The 19,245-nt window shown below is 32.9% G+C and overlaps 1 pseudogene; it reads left to right on the top strand.

Moving 5' to 3' along the window:
• The first annotated feature begins 3,003 nt into the window (after window positions 1–3,003).
• Window positions 3,004–18,497, top strand: LOC123888230 (annotated as a pseudogene).
• The last annotated feature ends 748 nt before the right edge of the window (window positions 18,498–19,245 follow it).

Raw genomic sequence — 19,245 nt, 5'->3', positions numbered from 1 at the left:
TTTTTTTATTATATGTAGTTTGTAAAATAATTTTGTTATATAAAAAAGTAAAAAAAAACATTTTATGAATTATTTTTTAAAAACTTTGTAAACTTTTTTTAAAATAAAAAATAATTATTAAACTTTTTATTAAAAAAACAATTTTTAATACATTTTTATAAAAACAAATATTATTATTTTTTAATTAAAACATATTTTTAATTTTTTTTAAATGTCACATAAGCAATTTATAGTCAAAAAAGTCAATGGGGGCTAGCAAATGCAAAAGGGGGTAAACTTGGGGGGCCAAAATCGAGCAATTGAAAGAGGGCTAAAATCAAGCAATTGTGAAACTTAGAGGGTTAAAATCAAGCAATTGAAATGTGGGGGGCCAAAATCAAGCAATTGTGAAACTTGAGGGGCCAAAACTGCATTTAAGCCTAAATTTTATCAACGAGCCTTGCTTGCAACCTTTAATTAACCCAAACTAAGCATGTCTGCACTCCTGAAAGATAATGGCTAACCATCATAATGTTGGTAATTCTCAATATAATATTTAGATGATTGTTTTTGCTTTTAGCATTGCTCATACTAGAAAAAACATTATCGAAAGATATCTCTCGTTAGATGGGGTGACATGACATGGGAGGGGTCGATTCTAATCAATTTAGGGATTAAAAAATGGGATCGATCTGTTGGGTCAGCCATTCACCCTGTTGTTTTTGGCAGGATGGGTTGAGATTTTAAACTCGTCACTAATAATTGGTCCGCTCTACCTAACCTGTTAAAAAAATGGGCGGTGATGGGGCAGATTGACTCGCCAGGCTTATTAGTAATAATTTTTTTTTTGTTGCCACCCTTTTTATGTTTAAGTCACAACCAAATTTTAATTTCCTGTTATATTTATATTTGGCTCATAAAATAGAGAAAAAGCCTTTTAATTAAATTTTTCTTATATTTTCTTGTTTTTATATTTATAAATTTTATATTTGTCATTTAAAAATAAAAGAGTGTACCGGATACCAAGTTTTCAAAAATAAAAAAAAATAAAATAGTGTAATTTAAACTTCTTTTAAAAGGATGGAAATGTAATTTAATTTACCCCTTTGCAAAAAAATCTTATATACAAGAAGGAAGACAGTTAAATTACTTAAGTTACGCATTCCCATATATCACTCTCATTTTATGGCCCGTTTGGTATGATGGAAAGAAAGTGGGAGGAAAAAAAATAACTCAAACCAATGCATGTCCAAGTTCATGCATTGCAGCATTGATTTACGTAATTTTCTTTCTTTCCTTTTTTTTTGGTTATCCAGGGAAAAAGAATGGTATTCTTTTCTTTACTCATGTATATACTGTAACACTCAAACCCATTATTGCCTTTATTTGGCTTAATAAAAATTTCTCTTTCAAAAGCGATGCAGCAGATAAAATAAAATTCTAGACTTAAATCAATTGATTGATAAAATGTTGGTTCGAGATATTACATTCTTCTTCCAAAAATAATACTAATGTAATTAATTAGTAAAAATCGTTTATACAAAATAAATCATCTTTATAAAGATACATTTTCCAAAATAAATACAAATAATCATGAAAGACACCATATACTAAATACAACCCTTTTCCCATATCATAATCAGAGCGGAGCTTCACCGACGACTCGACATCGATAAACACATAATATGTGAATTTGGACCCCCAAAGGTCCAGCACATAACACAAAGCAGAGAGTTAGAAAACATAATCAAAAGAATGCAAGTACAAGAGTATACTTAACATTTCAACATCATTCATCATAATCTAACTCGGAAGCATACATGCTCAATCTTAATTCAATTATAAGATTACATGGTATTAATACATAGAAGCATCATTTAGAAACAATATAAATCTAAACACTTCAACCGATCGAGTATTAACACGCACACACAATTCATTAAGCAAGTCAAAGTAATGTCACATAACGTTTTTCACATAATATGCACATATCTTCGCATAGTGATCAAGACATACAAATATACACATAGTCATCCAAGCACAATTATGTCATTCCAGTGCTAATTACCAATTATCAATTAGAGATACACATAGTCCCTAATACAACTAATGTCAATCACTCATGTCATGTCACCCTAGACATCTCTTATGCACACGATACCATTTATTCATTCATTTTCGAATACATAATCCATACAATTTTAAGTCATTTAGGACACTACTTGTGTTCAGATTTAAGTCATGACGGACTCTGCACATTTATTAAGACACATCAACAAATAGATTTAGCACTAAGCTCGTCAATTATAAATGTGGAACACTATCCAACATTTCGTCTTTATTAGATAACACTATACCTAATATTCATCTTTGACATTTAAATAAACATCATCAAAAACCATCAACAATCATCAACATCATAATAATTCCTATTAATAATTATATTCTCTTACAATATTCATTGCACATTCCAAACAAGATACATACACATAATTCGATCGCATACCTCATCACATAAGCAAAAGATTAAATCATGTTACCAACACATATTCTTCTTTGATATTTCATTAAACATCATCAACAATCATCCACAATCATCAACAAGCATCAACAATACAATTAATTCATGTTATAAACCATTAATTGCACTTAGAAACATCAACAAAATAAGTTCTAGTCTGTCATGGTGGCTGAGCGAAAGAAAGGCAGAGAAAGCCGGCAAGAACCCGCGGCTTCCTGGTTTCAGCTAGAGAAAGCCAGCTTCCTCGCTGCAAGGCTGGCCCAGGCAGCATGCCAGCCACAAGTGCCCTGTTTTCGGGTTTGAACATAAATCCACCCAAAAATCTCATTTTTTATGTTCCAAATCCCAAAAGAGGTTATTTTCAAGTATATAACACATATATAAACGTGAGAAGAACAAATTCCTTTCTTCTTGTTTTTCTTTTCTTTTCTTTCTAGTAAAGTATAATTTTTTTTCTTCTACAATAAGTTGCTTCCTTCTTATATATGGCCATTGCATTCCAATTTACTAGCACTCTTCACCTCAATTTATCCATTCAATCTTTACCTTCCTTTAGCTCCTTGTAAAAAAAAAACACAATTTGCTGAGGCTCTTGTCACTTTTGCACACAAAAATTAATATAATCTCAATCTAAACGATATTAAATTTTTCTCTTGGGAAAGTTGTCAACATCTCTTATTCAATCAAAAGTAGCGGTATATTTTTGCCTTCGCACGAAGATCTAGTAAGTATTTCCAAATATTTTGGTTATTATAACTTTGCTATGTATTTTTGTCTTCAGTTAATATTTTCCTTGTCTTTTATAGTATTTATATTTACTTTCCAGTTTTTGTATAAATATTTACGTTCTATTTAAATGTAGGTAGTTTTTAAAAAAATAAAAATGATATTTTATTAATTTTTTTTAATGCAAATATAATTATATATAAATAAAAAAGAGCAGATACATGAAAAGAGTCTACAAAAGGGATTACAAGAAGTACTGAACCCCGAAAAAAAAAGTACAAAGAACTCGTATCTAGAAACCTCCTAAAGCAGCCCTTGACTAGACTGAGAGTCACCAAACTGCAAAGCACTAGAGGGCCTAAAATAAGAGATGAAAGAAGAAATCGATAAAAAAGACAAAAAATAAGTTCACATCCGTTCAAGATGGCCATATATCATAAAGCATGTTAATTCTAAGATAAATTATTCTCTGTTGAAAAGTTATCTATACCTAAATACCAATAGTATCTTCTTAATTAAAAAATGTTGTGTCTATAGGCTGACGAGTGATTTTAAAATATTGTGTTTAGTTCGATGCCAGAAATGGAGCAGTTTTAATTGGAAAAAAGTGTAGACTTATATTTTTCACCCTTAAAATCAAGCATACAGTAGTTTGAAATTAGTATGATCATTCCTTAGATTATTATTCTTTTAGGAAAAAGAAAAAAAACAGTTTGTTTAACTAAAAAAATTGTTACATTGGATTGCTTGAGATTTGAACTTAAAATCGCATGCATACATACTATTCAAATATCTCACCACAAAACCAAATATAGTGGCTTTAAAAAAAGAGTAAATTAAAAACTTCATGAACTCCTCTATATAATAAAATAAAATGTAAATATTGTCAATACAACTCAATTAATAATTGTAAAAACGTTAATATGCAGCAGTCTGAGTTTAAACTTGAATTCTTAACTTCTCCACATGTGTGTGAGAAGAAGTAGTCCGGCTCAAAGTTCGGTCATGAGTGATTAATCCTCTCGGTTGTGTGTTGGACGTATTGGTTTATAAAATATATAAGTAAATTTAAATACTTTTATTTTATTTAATAATAATATTGTTAAAATACAATTTAAATTTTATTATTTCAATTAAGGCAATCTGAATATAATAAATAAATTTATTATTACTAAATAACTTGAAATAATTTAGACATTGAAGTTAATTTTAAAATGGGATTGGCAAAATAAAAGTCTGCACCAAAGGTTTGAATGTGTATACTGAAAAAGTTTAAAATGAGAGAATAAAATGTTATTTTTGCAAATTTATAGTAAATTATTATTATGTACTTACATTTGATTAAATATGTTTTTGTTCATATAAAATGGAGACCTTTTAAGTTTAGTTCTTATTTAATTTTGGTAAATTTTAGCATTTTTGTACCTTGTGGACTCCAAGGTAGAAACACCAAATCTGTTAAGACTTTTGAGTGGTTTTTCACTTTCATCTTTATTCACCTCCTCAACATGAAATTTCTTAAAAGCAATTGAATCTTCATGATATTATTTTTTTAAAATTTAATTTATTTTTCTCTTCAACAATATGGAAAAATTTGTATTGTAAATTATATATATTTTTTATATATATTTTAAAAATATTAACCGCACAAAATTCAATATAACTTTACTAAATTATCTTTCGCTAACTAATGTCCTTATACTAAAAAAAATCAAATAAATAGAATATAGAAAAAAGATATTTGGATTTCCTACGTTTAGTTTTTTTTATTCACCTACATTATGTTAGAAGAGAGATTAGCGAGAGACAATATAGTAGACTGTAATGACAAAATTAAGCTGAAAAATAAATTAAATGAAAGTGAATGTACTCCCTCTAGTCCTAATTATAAGAAAACATTCACTTTTTAAATACATTCAAAATTTTATGTATTTAGACAATAATATAGATCATATACATCAAACTTTCAATATATCTAAAAAAAAATGGATATTTTCTTATAATTAGGAAGATAAAGAGTATGATTTTTGAATTTGAAGAATCTAAATCCGAAAAGAATGTTGTTGACTTGGGTTGTAAATAGGACACCAAATTCATTTTGATCATATCAACACCCTTTACTTTCTTAAGAGTTAAAATCGCACGGGGACAAAATTGCATTTAGGTTCGGGTGTAAAAATAAGCTATAAGCTGATAGTTAAAAAGTTAGCTTATAACTAAAAAGCTATCTGAAATAACATAATCTCTAAAAAACTCCCTTCTTTTGCCGAGTTTTCTCCACCGGAACCACCATAAAGTACAATCGCCACCGTTAGTGCCGATCCTTAGTCGAATCCAAACATTTTTGTGAAATTGAGACTCAATCAGCTGAGTTTCTGCCTCAAATTCTTCTAATGCTGCTACCTTGGTATGTAGTAAATATATAACCCTTCCTTTGGTTTATGCTATACACATGCATTGTTGTAGCTGCTTAATTGATTCACCAAAACTCATAGGGAAAAGGTTCTTGATTTTAACCAGTATTATCAATTACTATGATTATAAATTACTATGATTAACTAGATGCACAGTTATTTTTAGACACTACTCTGGCTTTTGATAATAAATAAAGCACACTGAACTGACCCCCCGAACAGATTAGGCGGTCCACTGGGCCGGATACAGGTTGTTCTTGCTTTCTTCTAGCTCTCTGTTCTTGCTTTATAGTTTGTGTTTGTTTGTTTTCTTGAATTTTATTACAATGTTTTGCTTAAGACTTATGTCTTTTATTGGTATTTGGATTTTGGAAAATATAATACTACCACTACTATAATATGTATTTGGATTTTGGAAAATATGCTGCTGCTACTACTACTACTACTACTATAATATATATTTGGATTTTGTAAGACATATGCTACTTTTATTGGTTTTAAACTTAGTGTAGTATGTATTTTGATTATTGATATTTATTATTTAATTTTTATTGTCCGCGACACATCACTAAAATCGCGCCCGCGACGGCCCCCGCTACCGCACGCGTCAATTTTTGGGTTGTCCGCGCCGCACCCATTTTCCGCTTTGACAACATAGGTGTACTTGTAATATAGTATAGTATTATACTTTTATCTAATAATATATTAGATCTAACACATTATTCTCTACTTTGTTTGTTTTCCCTTTCATAATTCAAAGAACTTCCACTACTGAAGGCAAAGAAACATGGAGTTTCTTACTGAACTGTCAAAAGAAGCTATCTCAAAACTTGGAGAATTGGCTTTGCAGTCTACGGTGAAGCAGTTTGCATATGTGATCCACCACAAAAAAATCATTGCCAACTTGAAGGAAGAACACAGTAAGTTGGAGGGTGTTAAAGAAGCACTACAAGCATGGGTGGACACAAAAAGAATGAATAGAGAAGGATTTGATCCAAACATACAACAGTGGCTCTACGACGTGGCAGCTTTTGAAAATGTCTTAAAAAGTTTCGACGAAGAAGTAGTTAAGAAGAATGAGAAATGTTTTGGTGGAAAATGTCCAAATTTGAAAAATAATTACTCTTTGGGAAAGCGGGCTGCTAAAGGCATTGAGTATATTACAAAGTTGAAGGAGGAAAAAAAAGAATTTCAGCTCATATCCTACCATAAAGCTGCACCAACTCTTGGATCTACCTTCACGGAAGATATTAAGAGCTTGGAGTCTAGGAGAACAATTATAAAAGAAGTCATTGAGAAACTGAAGGATGATAAGTTCAAAAGAATAAGCATATGTGGAATGGGTGGAGTGGGGAAAACCACACTGGTGAAAGAACTCATCAAATTCGTAGAAAACAAGTTATTTGATAAAGTTGTGATGGCAGTGGTATCCCAGAATCCTGATTACAAGAATATCCAAAGTCAGATTGCTGATTGTTTAGGCTTGAGTTTGAAAAGTGAAAGTGTGGAAGGAAGAGGCAGAGAAATAATTCAAAGAATGAAGGAAATTGATGATGGAAAGACTAAAGTCCTAGTCGTGCTTGATGATGTGTGGAGTGAGCTTAATTTTGATTGGGTAGGACTTCCATCTCGAGATAATCAAAAGTGTAGTAAAATATTATTCACATCATGACATGAAAAAGAGTGTCAAAAGATGGGAAGCCAAGTGAGTTTTCATGTTTCTGTTTTGCTCGAGGATGAAGCCTGGTATCTATTTCAAGAAATTACAGGAGATGTTGTATATGAACCTGACATTTATCCAATAGCGAAACAAGTATCAAGGGAATGTGGAGGCTTACCTCTTGCAATTGTAATTGTTGGAAAAGCGCTCGAGAATGAGAAAATCCTTACTACATGGGAGGTTGCATTTGAGCAATTAAAAAATTCCCAGTCATCTACTTTCTCAGATGTGCACAAATTTGTCTACTCACGCATTGAGCTTAGTTTCAAATTTTTGGGTAGCATGGAACACAAGAAGCTCCTTATGCTTTGTGCCTTGTTTCCAGAAGACTTTGATATACCTATTGAAAGTTTATTACGTCATGCAATGGGCTTGGGGTTGTTCAAAGTTGCTGGTGAGCCTTTGAAAGCAAGAAATCGAGTACATAGTTTGGTGAACGATCTAAAGAGGTGTTGCTTGTTGTTGAATAGCGATGTACCAGGTTGTGTGAAGATGCACGATATTGTACGTGATGTTGTCATCTTAGTTGCATATAAAACAGAACACAAGTTTATGGTGAAATATGACATGAAGAGTCTGAAAGAAGAGAAATTGAATGACATCAATGCAATATCACTTATCTTGGATGAGACAATATGTTTAGAAGGCGACTTAGAGTTTCCTTCACTTCAACTTCTACAAGTGCAATCAAATGAAAAGAAACTGCCTGAACATTTCTTTCGAGGCATGAAATCAATCAAAGTGTTGTCTGTTCAAAAGTTTTATATTCCAAAAATTCCATCTCTCTGTGAATCTTCAACTAGCCTCCATACGTTGCAAGTAGAATCTTGCAATGTTGGAGATATCTCTATAATTGGTAAGGAACTTATACACCTAGAAGTTCTAAGTTTCGCACATTCTAATATTAAAGAACTCCCAGTTGAAATAGGGAACTTGAGTGTTTTGCGATTACTAGATCTGACAAATTGCAACGATCTTAATGTCATTTCTGCTAATGTCTTGATAAGATTGTCTCGGTTGGAAGAACTTTATTTGAGGATGGACAATTTTCCTTGGAAGAAAAATGATGTTGCGATCAATGAGTTGAAAAAGATATCTCATCAACTAAAAGTTGTTGAGATGAAAGTTAGAGGGACTGAAGTTTTATTCAATGATTTGAACTTATACAACCTGCAAAAGTTTTGGATTTATGTGGATCCTTATACTTATTTGCAACGCTCTTCATATTTGGAGTCAAATTTATTGCAAGTTAGTACTATTAATTATCAATCTGTTAATAGCATATTGATGATCTCACAATTGATTAAGAAATGTGAAATCCTTGCAATAAGAAAAGTGAAAGACTTGAAAAATATTATGAGCCAGTTATTACGTGATTGTCCAAGTCCATACTTGAAAGATTTAAGGATTGATTCATGTCTTGATTTGGAGTGTCTGATAGACTGTACTGTTTACTACGATGGTTTGCCACATATTCAATCATTATCTTTGAAAAATCTTCCGAAATTTAAAGAGATGTGTTATACATCTGAGCATCCTGAAGTCAATGGATTGATGATTGAATTCTCATGTTTGGTGAAATTGAAATTAGAAAAGCTCCCAATGTTTATTGGCTTTAAACAAGCTATCAATTTGAAAGAGCCCAATCAAGAAGTAAGTAATTTATGTTTTTTAGTAGTTATGATTGTTGTTGTTATAATTTCATTGAAATGCATAGTAAGTTCATTAAAATTTAAATATGTATTACTAGACTTATGTTTTAAATTATCTATATTTTGATTTACAAGATCATTACACTAATATATGTTTACATTCAATACATGGTTAAATGTTTGTGTGTAATTAAATTAAGCATGCATATTTGATTAGCATATCGGTTATCTAATAGTGAATTGTATTGTACAGGTAAAAAGAAAGAGATCTTCTGAATCGGAACTAACTAAGGTCGAGGAAGGTGTGCTATCATCTGTTCCCCATTCAGAATCAGGTAGCTATACATCATTATCAATGAAGAACAAATTGTTTTCATCTGATTGGATGCAACAATTCCCAAAATTGGAAACAATCTCTGTAGAAGATTGTTCTTCCATTAATGTGGTGTTTGACACACAAAGATCTTCACATTTAGATGGCCAAGTATTTCCTCAATTGAAAGAAATCCAGATAGCTTCCCTTGATCAACTAACACATGTGTGGAGTACTAAAGCTATGCATTGTGTTCAAGGTTTTCAAAATTTGAAATCCTTGACAATATTAAGCTGTGACTCTTTGAGACATGTATTTACTCCAGCTATTATTAGAGCAATCACCAATATTGAGAAATTGGAGATACAATTTTGTAAGTTGATGGAGTCTTTAGTGAGTGATGATGAAGATGGCGAAGAAAAAGTAAATGTTATCTCATTTGAAAAATTATATTCCTTAAGACTTTCAGGGCTCCCAAGTATTGCACGCGTGTGTACAAACTCTTATGAGATACAATTTCCATCCTTAAGAAACTTGGTAATTGATGATTGTCCAAAACTAGATATATTGTTTTTGATCACTATAATGCACAACAATCATCCTGTTGTATCTTATTCAAACATTGGGGACACTGGTTTTAGCAATTTTGAAGGAAACAATTCAAGATCTTCTAATTGCCACTTTGGATGTACACCGTTGTGTTCTAAATTGATCCGTCAAAACAACACAAATAAAAAAATCAATAAGGTAAGTGTTCATCCCACAAATATTCAAATATTTCATTTTTGTTATATTTCCTGGCTATAACTTACGTATTTTATTACATGATCAGACTTCTTCCACTTCTGAAAGGAAAACCAATATAGAGTTTCGGGGTGCACCTCTTCTTCAAGAACTTTATGTAAACAATTGTAATTTGCATAAGTGTCTTGTTATAGACGACTACTTGTTTCCAAACATAAAATCACTAATCATGCGGGGCTTTGACAAAATAAGCGCCTTGTTATCATTTTCATCCATGAGAAGTCTTGAGCATCTAGAGAAGCTACACATATTGGAATGCAAAAACATATATGAGATAGTATCTCAAAAAGAATTAGAAGCAAATGGAGAAAATATCATCTTCCCTGCATTGCAACATCTACGTCTTGCAACACTTCCGGACCTTAAGGCCTTCTTCCATGGCTCCTATAATCTTGATTTTCCATCACTGCAGAAATTGGACATCAAAGATTGTCCCAATATGGAAGTATTTTCACAAGGGTTTTCTAGTACACCTAAGCTTAAGGATGTCAACATAGAGATTGGATCACTCACCAGCAACTCCATACACAAGAATGACATAAATGTCACTTTACAACTATTTAAAGCATTTGTATGTCTCATCTTCATATATATATATATATATATATATATATATATATATATATATATATATATATATATATATATATATTCATAAATTTAATGATATATCTAGTACATTTAAGTAATTTGAGCAAAAAGAATTTTGTATACAAAGTCAGATGATACATTTAAATGAATATTTTGTAGGTGGCTTTACAAAGATCTGAGATGTTGAACATGAAGGAGCTATGTGATAAAGGCATGTTTGAATACTTTGTCAAAGAAAAAGTAATGAATATCACAAAATTTCATAGATTATCGATGCTTGTATCATTCAGTGAGATAAAAATACTTCAACATGTGAGGAAACTCAATGTAAATAATTGTGATGCATTGGTTGAGGTGTTTGAATCAGTTACAGAAAAAAGGGATGCCACCACACATTATCAGCTACAAGTGATGACATTGTATAGTTTGCCAAGATTAAGTCACATATGGAACCACAATATCACTAAGGTCATAAGTTTCAAGAATCTAACATTAATTACAGTTTTTGATTGCCAAAATTTGAAGAGTTTGTTCTCCCACTCTATGGCTAGAAGCCTTGTGCAGCTTCAAAAAATATTCGTTCATAAATGTGAGATGATGAAGGAGATAATAACAAATGGAGAGGAATATATAGAAGGAGGCAACAAAGTCAAGACTCTATTTCCCAAGCTGGAGGAATTGAAACTTTTTTATCTTCCTCAGCTGGAATGTGTTTGTTCAGGAAATTTTGACTATGATATCCCTTTATGCACTGTTGAAGAGGACAAGGAATTCAATAATAGTGATCAGGTTCAAATTTCTTTTCCAGAATTAAAGGAATTAGAGTTTGGTGAAGTACCAAAGCTCAAGTGTTTTTGTTCAGGAGTGTACAACTATGATATCAGGCTCTTATCAATTGAAGAATGTCCAAATATGAGAACCTTTCCCTATGGAAATGTTATCATAAACACACCCAACCTTCATACACTACGTTGGGATATGATGGATACACACACATTTGGAGATCTTAATTTGATAATATATTATCTCCATAATTCAGAGAAATACAAGGTAGGTACAAACTCAAACACAAGGTCTTTCAACTCGAACATTATATAGAACTTTTTAATTGATTTTAAATTTAATCTAACTACATCAATTTTGTGTTGTGTAGGTGGAGTTGCAAAAATCGGAGACATTTAGAGATATTGTCGATGAAGAGCTACTTGGCTACATCAAAAGAGTAACTAAACTTGTCATTGTAAACTTTCACAAGCTACTGACTTGCATCCCATCGAACATGATGCACTTATTTTCGAATTTGAAGATTCTCAAAGTGGATGAATGTGAGTGCATAGAAGAGATATTTGAATCAAATCAGAGCATGTTGCATTGTGAACTAGAAAGTTTACGATTGTCTTCTCTTCCAAAACTGAAGCACATTTGGAAAAATTATGGTCAAATTTTAGGATTTGAGTATTTACGTGGGATAATCATCAAGCAGTGCAATGATTTGGAATATGTGCTTCCGGATGTTGGCGTTGTCACAAGCCTTCCAAATTTGTACTATCTCCATGTGTCTGAATGCGAGAAGATGAAAGAGATCATTGGGAATAATTGCAATCCTATTAATTGTGTACAACAGAAGAAGATTAAATTCCCAAAATTGTCCGAAATGGAACTATTCAATCTTCCTAGCCTCGAATGTTTCAGTCATAGCTGTTTTCCTTGCTATATTGAGATGCCAAAATTTTTTTACGGAAGCATTAAAGACTGCCCAAAGATGAAGACTTTTTGGTGTGATGGAATCTTATACACACCGAATCTTTGGATTTTATATGTGAACGGAACTGCATTTGACAAAGATGAAGATATGAATGAGGTGATACTGCGACATATGTAAGGTATGAATTATTAGATATGAATTTTGGAAGCAATATAATCCATAATATATACTCGCTTTGAACGTCTTCTTTTTAGGCTGTTTTAGCTTGATATGATTCAAAAAGTAAGATGCCTTTTAAGAAATTGAAAGGAGCTACGCAAACAGAACTTTGCATACTGAAGACATCGAGTAAACATTGAGGTTAGGATAACTTTTCTTCTATGAAATGCTATTGATCAATTTGACAAAGAAACTCACTCTTTAAGCACTATGACAGTAAACATACTTAGAATGATTTTGAGCACACTTTAGTCAATATGAATGATATATATTATTGTAGAAAATAATAAGAATAAGTGAATACTGTTATGTGTTATTCCTCAGCTCAAGGCTGGTTTAAATAGGAAGAGTACAAACATAAAAGGAAATAATAGATAGGCTTAGAATCTCCTAGAAATAACAAACTAGGAAACTAAATATTTTCCAACACCCCCCCTCAAGTTGGTGCATAGATATCTATCATGCCCAACTTGCCAATCAAATGCTCAAAGGTGGGTCTTGCTAAGCTTTTGGTCAAGATATCTGCAGTTTGCTGACTCGAAGTTACAAAAGGTAGACATATGATTCCAGCATCTAACTTCTCTTTTATGAAATGCCGATCGATCTCAATATGCTTGGTTCTGTCATGTTGAACTGGGTTATGAGCTATGCTAATAGCGGCTTTACTGTCAGAGTATAATTTCAATGGAAGCTCAATTTTCATCTTAAGCTCTTCTAGGACTTTGTGGATCCATAATCCTTCACAAATACCTTGAGCCATAGCTCTAAACTCAGCTTTTGCACTACTTCTTGCTACAACTCCTTGTTTCTTGCTCCTCCATGTCACAAGATTACCCCAAACATAGGTACAATATCCGGAGGTTGATCTTCTGTCAGTGACTGAACCTGCCCAATCAGCATCGGTAAAGATAGACACATTTCTTTCATTAGTCTTCTTAAAAAATAATCCCTTTCCAGGATTTGCTTTCAAATATCGCAGTATCCTATAGACTGCCTCAAGATGTTCCTCAAAAGGAGAATGCATAAACTGACTTACTACACTAACCGAGAAAGCAATGTCAGGTCTAGTGTGTGCCAAATAAATCAGTTTCCCAACCAATCTCTGGTACCTTCCAGTATCAACAGGAACACTACCTTCTTCCCAAAGTTTTGCATTAGGATCCATGGGAGTATCTGCTGGTCGACATCCACTCATTCCTGTTTCTTTCAATAAATCTAGAATGTATTTTTGCTGGGAAACTACAATACCATCTTTTGATCGAGCAACCTCCATACCAAGAAAATATCTCATGGATCCCAAGTCCTTGATTTCAAAGTCTAATGCTAATTTCTCTTTTACTCTTGCCATTTCAACTATATCATCTCCAGTAAGGACGATATCATCAACATAAACAATTAGGACAACAATTTTTCCATCTTGGGAGAACTTTGTGAACAAGGTGTGGTCAGCTTGTCCTTGAATGTACCCTTGTTTCTTCATGGAATAAGTGAACTTTTCAAACCAAGCTCTAGGAGACTGCTTTAATCCATACAAAGACTTATTTAGTTTGCATACATTTGATCCAAACTTGTCTTCAAAGCCAGGAGGAATGTCCATATATACTTCTTTTTCTAAATCACCATTGAGAAAAGCATTCTTAACATCCAACTGATGTAGGGGCCAATCTAAGTTAGCAGCAAGAGACAAGAGAATTCTGACAGTGTTCAATTTTGCAACAGGAGCAAAAGTCTCTGAGTAGTCTATACCATAAGTTTGGGTAAAACCCTTAGCCACCAATCGAGCCTTGTACCTTTCGATTGACCCATCTGAATTATACTTCACAGTAAACACCCATTTGCATCCAACCGTCTTCTTGCCATCCGGTAGTGTCATAACACTCCAGGTTTTGTTCTTTTCAAGAGCTTTCATCTCCTCAAGTACAGCTTCCCTCCACTTTGGAACTTCTAGAGCAACCTGTACATTTTTTGGAATCTCTACACTAGACAATTTTGAGGTAAAGGCAGAAAAAGACGAAGACAAATTTGAATATGATATAAAATTGGACAATGGGTATTTAGTGCAAGATCTAACAGGTTTTCTAACAGCCACAGGATCATCGATATCGGGATACAAAATACGACTCTCAGAAACAGAGATAGACTTACCTTTTCTTTTTTTAGGAAGTTGATCATCCCCCGGTTCAGATTCATGACAGTGTTGAGATGTGGACTCATCACTTTCTTTGTGATTCTTTCTCACAAAAACCTTTCCTTTCCAAGTCTTGTTTCCTGCTTCAAACCTATTATCTTTATATGACTCATTATTTTGTGGCATTTCAATTAGATCATCATTATCATTGTTTTCAAGATTCTCATTGTTTTCTTCATGAGAAAATGTAGGCTCGGATTCACCAAGCTCACTACTCATAACAGGAGTAGGATTAGATAAAGAATCATGGCCATTTTTCGTTGGTGCAGAAGTATAAGTCTTAGAACTTTGTGATACCGGCAAAGATAAATTATTAAAAAAACTCATGTCCTCAGTTTGAGACGAATCTTCATTTAAATTTCCCCCTTGAAGATGCGTGTCAAAAAAAGGTTTGTTTTCAAAGAATGTAACATCCATGGTGACAAACATTTTCTGATTTTTTGGATCAAAACATTTATATCCCTTCTGGGTTGGAGAATACCCAACAAAAACACATTTTATAGCACGCGGTTCAAGTTTGCTAATATTCTTATGTTCATGAACAAATGCAGTGCAACCAAAGATTTTTAAGGTCAAATCGTTTGAAACACGATCATTAGGAAAACATTCTTTGAAAATATGAATTGGAGTTTTAAAATTAAGAACTTTGGAGGGCACTCTGTTAATTAAGTATGCAGCAGATAAAACTGCTTCACCCCACAAATAATTTGGTACTTTACTTGCGAAAAGTAAAGCTCTAGCCACCTCCAACAAGTGCCTATTTTTTCTTTCTGCAACTCCATTTTGTTGGGGAGTGTTAGGGCATGAACTTTGATGCACAATTCCATTTTCACGAAAAAAATCACTCAACATTGTGTTAAAATATTCTTTGCCGTTATCACTTCTAAATACTTGAATATTTGTTTGAAATTGATTTTGCACCATTTTAACAAAATCTTTTACGGCCTGACAAACGTCAGATTTCCCCTTTAACAAGTACACCCAACAAACTCTTGAGTGATCATCTATAAATGTGATAAACCATTTTTTATGAGAAAGTGTACTCGTTCGGTTAGGGCCCCAAACATCACTGTGAATAACAGAAAAAGGTTTTGATGGTTTGTAGGGCTGTAATGGAAAATGAGAACGATGATGTTTTGCAAATTCACATGCTTCACATTTAAACAAAGATAAATCCTTATTACGAAATAACTCAGGAAATAAGTGTTTTAAATAAGGAAAACTAGGATGACCTAATCGTGAATGCCATAACATAACATCATCGTTATTATTATTCAGAACTAAAAAAGATTCAAAGCATGAACTTATTGGTTTGGAAGGTAGTTGTGATTCAGGTTCAATGTCGAAGTAGTAGAGTCCTCCACTCTCCTTAGCACTACCAATCATCTTCCCCGAGTTCAAATCCTGAAAAACACAATGAGTACGAAAAAAATTAGTTTGACAATTTATATCTTGGGCTAATTTACTGACAGACATGAGACTACAAGATAGATTTGAGACATGAAGAACATCTTTAAGGGTTAGACTTGGAGACAACACAACCGAACCTTTACCCGCAATGGCTGAAAAGGATCCATCCGCAATTTTTATTTTATGGTTACCTGCACATGGACTATAAGAAGAAAACAGAGTAGAATCACCTGTCATGTGATCACTTGCACCCGAATCTACTATCCAAGCACGACTGAGACTGACACTAAAAAGGGCAGAAGTACCTTTGGGGGCAACAGAGCCAGAAAGAGTGTTAGATTCAAGAATTTTGTACAGTCTGTCTAGTTGTTCCATCGTGAATGAAAGCTGAATTGAAGAAGACTGATGCTCTTGATCAGAATTACTGGCTTGGAATGCATGATCCTCACCTCCACCTTTGTTCTTCTGATTTGAAGGTCGCGGAAGACCATGTAATTTCCAACATTGAAAAAGAGTATGTCCCAAACGATGACAATATTTGCATTCACGACGGTATTTGAAAGTGGAATATCGTCGTCGAGAATAAAAAAACGTCATAATTAATAATCTTAGCCAAGTAGTACCGGAAGCAGCAAAGAAAAATTAACACCGGTGAACAGTACGTGTGAACAGTAGTCACGTGAACAGTGCGCGTGAACAGTAGTCACGTGAACAGTGTGCGTGAACAGTGCCGCCGTGAACAGTACCAACGAATGAACAGTACGTATGAACAGTGCCACGGTGAACAAAGCCGCACACAAAATCAGTTGTCGTGGTCAGATTGTAAACACGACGGCGGCTAGGGTTTTGCGGAAGCGAGACCCCCAAAATCGGGAGCTCTCGATACCATGTAGAAAATAATAAGTGAATACTGTTATGTGTTATTCCTCAGCTCAAGGCTGGTTTAAATAGGAAGAGTATAAACATAAAAGGAAATAATAGATAGGCTTAGAATCTCCTAGAAATAACAAACTAGGAAACTAAATATTTTCCAACAATTATGCTTACATAAATAACATAACTACAAACACATTTTTCTGTGGAGTAGTTATCTTTGATATTTGAATATCTTTTCAATCTGCAAGGTTGCATTGCATTATCCCTTTATTTTTCCGAATGTTTCTATAGCCACAAGCCTTCCAAATTTGTCTATGATTATAATCTTATTAATCGTGTACAAACCCAACAACAGATCCTAAGATCATATTCCCATAATTGTAGGTTATTGAACTACAGATCCTAAGATCATATTCCCATAATTGTAGGTTATTGATTATAATCGTATTAAGAATATATCATAAATAGTCATATAGTTATTTTTATCTTGAAATCACATATATCCATTGTTATGACTGCCTTTTGATCTCTCTTTTTTGAAGTCATTCAATCCATTCTGAAAGTAAATGACATTCAAGAGTTTAAAGGTGCTGCTACAAACAAAACATGGTATCCTGAAACAACATGCCAAGGTACATGACATTTGTTTGTGTCCTAATTATCTATAGCAATCTTTCATCCTGAAGTCTGAATGAATTCATGCATGTTAGTCCAGATATTTGCTTGAAACTTTGTACGAAGTAATTCATGTCACCCCACCGGAACTAATGAGAGTTCCAGCACGCAACATGTCGAATACAAACTCTGTCATGCTACACTAAGTGAATCCCTTGAGGTTAGTTACTTTTTCATCTATGAGATACTATTCATCAACAATTTGACAAAGAAACACATCCTTTATGCACCATGGGAGTAAACATTCTTAGAATGATTTTCAGCAATTTTTGTTGATATGAATGATATCTCTTCTAAATAAATTACAGAACTGCACACATTTTTTCTATGAAGTAGTTATCTTTAACACTTGATCTTTTCATCTGCAAGGTTGTATTGCATTATTCCTATATTATGATTTTAACTATGGTGTCTTTGATTCTAACTTCCTCTATCATTACTTTTATAGATGGAATATGAAAATCTCAAACACAAGAACAATCTTTGGCAAAAAAGCAATATGTTGAGGCTTAATTTCCTCTATCATTCGATTTATCTACTCAAAGAATGTTTGTGGCACTTATGTAGGAACTGGTTATTGACAAACTCAAAGGATGTTAATTTTTTACAAAGAAATGCTGGCATGCTGCTGAGTAGCTTTGTTATGCTGTATGGTTACTCAAAACTACTTTGAATTCCTTTGTGTGTAATGCTTTGATATCATTAATGGGAAGTATGCTGACAACAATCAACAATGAACCACAAAACATATAGAATGTGAAATTAATTTCTTTTTTTTATTTGACAAGATCAACTATTCTATCTAGTCTAGTAGTGAAATTTCAAAGATTACTACAATTCAACATTCACATGTCTGAATCAACCAAAGTAAATATACTGGTGAAAAGGTTTATAGTTGGAAAACAGATCCTCTTCAGTGGCATTTTTACTGGGTAGTGCATCCTCACTTTTTACTCTTCACACGTGGCATAATAAAATGGATGGTTGTGATATCACCGTAAAAAATTTACACAAGAGAGGATCTGCACCTGAAAGTTGTTAGTATTGATTCAACCCAATTAATAAGAAACCAATACGTGGCAATTAAGAATAAAACATATACCCAAAAATATTTAAATGAGATGGCGTGGATTTGTAAATTAACCAAGGTTTGTTTTCTGGTTTGGATATGTAGCAGTGTTGAAATCCTTAGTGCGAATTTTTCACTCATTTGAATCCTCCGAAGTGCGAGGAATTAGCTTATACAATTGCAAATTGAGGATACATAAGACATATACATTAATAGGTCAAGCCAATGTATATATATATATATAGGTTTAATTAATAAAATGGTCCCTTAAAAACATTTTTGGTTTCAGATTGGTCCCTTAAAGAAAAAAAGGTCCAAATAGGTCTATTTTTACTTCTTTAACATATGCCTTAAGGGCACAAATTAACATTTTATTGCCGTGT

This window comes from Trifolium pratense, linkage group LG6 (genome assembly GCF_020283565.1).
Source record: "Trifolium pratense cultivar HEN17-A07 linkage group LG6, ARS_RC_1.1, whole genome shotgun sequence".
In the NCBI taxonomy this organism is placed as follows: domain Eukaryota; kingdom Viridiplantae; phylum Streptophyta; class Magnoliopsida; order Fabales; family Fabaceae; genus Trifolium; species Trifolium pratense.
This window is presented reverse-complemented; position numbering and strand designations above follow the sequence as displayed.